This window comes from Corapipo altera, unplaced genomic scaffold (assembly GCF_003945725.1).
Source record: "Corapipo altera isolate COAL_440 unplaced genomic scaffold, ASM394572v1 61242b, whole genome shotgun sequence".
Lineage (NCBI taxonomy): Eukaryota > Metazoa > Chordata > Aves > Passeriformes > Pipridae > Corapipo > Corapipo altera.
Genome location: NW_020885012.1, coordinates 338221 through 340845, shown reverse-complemented (window position 1 = coordinate 340845; position 2625 = coordinate 338221).

Here is a 2625-nt window from a genome sequence, read left to right as displayed (position 1 = left end):
CCACAACAGAAGAAGAAAGAGGAGAAGAAGAAGAAGGAGCAGAAGAACCTATCCAATCCACGCAGGAAGTAGCAGACGAAGGAGCGGCAGCAATGGATGGAGGAGCGGCAGCAATGGATGAAGGAGCAGCTACGAGCAAGGAAGGAGTGTCAACAATGGACGAAGAAGCGACTGCGAGAGAGGAAGAAGTGGCTGTGACTGCTGAAGTAGCAATTACAAGAGAAGAAGCAGCTGCCAGAGAGGAAGAAACGGTTGCAAGAGAAGGAGTTTGCTCAAAAGAACTAGGGGCACACCCAAAGGAAAGTAGAGCAGTATCAAGAGAAAAGAAGGCAACAGTACAAATGACCCGTGGTATATTGTCACTTGATGATTTATATCCTGACTACACATTCAGTGTTATGAAACACAAAGAAGGGGCCAAAGCATTCCCCTCAACCTGAGGGAGAATTATCCCTACCCCTCCAGACTCAACCTTCTCTTGGAGGCGTGGATGATTGGATGAGGCCCTTATCTCGGCACCCGAAAGACTACTCACTACCTTCACCCACTGAGTATTGTGAACGACATAGGAGTCCATCCCCATGGTATGAATGGCGTAGAAGTCCATCTCCGTGGCATGAACGGCATAGAAGTCCATCTCCATGACATGAACAATGTAGAAGCTCATCCCTACGGCATGCTCAGTCCCCACCTCCATGTGAGATACAGAGAGGAGGCGGGAGCGGTTCCACATAAGAGCGGAAGAGTAAAGAGGGAGGTGGAAAAGATTCTACGTGGGAGAGATAGACAAGAAATAATGCGAGAAAGCAAAATTACACAATCACTGACCACAAGAGAGCTTCGAGATTTATGGAGAGATTATATGTGCTTGCCTGGTGAAGGAATCCTCACCTGGCTGGTGCGATGCTGGGACAAGGGGGCTAATAGTCACATGATTGAAGGTGATGAAGCATGACAATTGGGATCCACTGCCTGAGACCCTGTGATAGAACAAGAAATGGGAAGGAAGAGAATGGCGTCCAGTCTTTGGCTCTGAATCCTCCACGCTGTGAGGGCAAGATACCCATTTAAGGAGTCTCTGATGAGCTCTCCAAGAAGGTGGAACACTGCGGAAGAAGTCATCCAATACCTACGGGAATTGGCCATGCTGGAGATCATCTACTCTGATCCAGACTATTATGACATCTAAGTTCCCGAGAGTGTTCCCTGCATGCAACCGATGTGGAAAAAGGTAATTCAAGGTGCTCCTAAACCGTATACCTACTGCTTGATAACCGCATATCATCCAAAGATGGATGAACCAAGTGTGGACACCATGTGTTCTTGGATAAGGAGCATAGAGGAAAATCTGGAAGACTCCTTCGATCCCCTATACTGACACACCTACAACAGGGAAAGAATGGAGAGAGATTATGAATACTCCAGATATGAGGACGACCCTAGAGACAGATGACAGAAGGTATAGAGATTACAGAGAAAGACCAATGGAACGATCACGGCGGGATCAATGAAGACGACCTTGACCTAGACCTCAATCCTGGTCTCGATCTCACTCACGATCTCCGTCATTCACATGTCGAAGGAAAGAAAACCCTAAGTGTCGGTCACGTAACCAACTATGGGCATACCTTCATAGCAAGGGAGAAAACATGAAGAAGTGGGATGGTGAACCCACTTCCAAGCTCGAAGCTAGAGTGAGAGAGCTGAAACAAAAGGACACGGACAAGAAAGTTGTTTACGTAGTAGATACAGACTTCTTAGAAAAGAAACTGCGATCACCGAAACACAAGAAGATGGAGGTCCGCTTCGACAATGACAAAAAGACCTCTAAGAAGTCAAAGTCCAATGACGAATGCTCTGATCAAGACCAGTAGAGGGGTCCTGCCTTCTGCCAGGAGAACGAAAGGGACCAAGAAGATAACCGGGTTTACTGGGCTGTGTGGGTTCGATGGCCTGGCATATCGGATCCTCAGAGATACCGGGTGTATCGGGGAGGGGTTACTTTATCAGGGAAAAGGTCCGAGATATACAGACACGAAAAACAGACACCATTGCTAGCTCAACAAAAAAACCAATATTTATTACAAAAAGGTGACCAAGAAAATGAACAAACCCAAAAGGGAGGAACGAGGAGAGGAATAAGCCCTCAGCGCGACCTCCCCAGTTACCCAGCTGTTGCCTATAAAGTTATCTTACCGACCTAGCATACCTATAATTACCCATAGCAGTCGCGGCATCCTCGGAGAGTCAATAAGTTAACAAACTGGCAAACGTCCCCGCCAAAAGGCAACGTTGTCCTTGAAGTAAAGCTAGCTCTCTCCAAGAGAGCACTATCTGCTTTTTAAACAATTAATTGAGAGACCACAACCTACCAGGTGTGGCCAACACCGCCCCACCAGAGGCCCTCAGTCCCACCTCCCAGTTATGTAAGAGCACCTCTTCTGCGCATGCGTGAGAACGTTGGAAATCCACACACGCATGTGCAGTGTGTTTTAGGGGTCTATCTTAATTGCGTCTGGGGCCAAACCTTCCTCACTTCATCATCACTTTCTCCTCCAAATGCCCTTGAGGGAAAAGTAACCAATCACAGGAGACCAATTAAAGCAGTTTATACAAGAAGCTCTC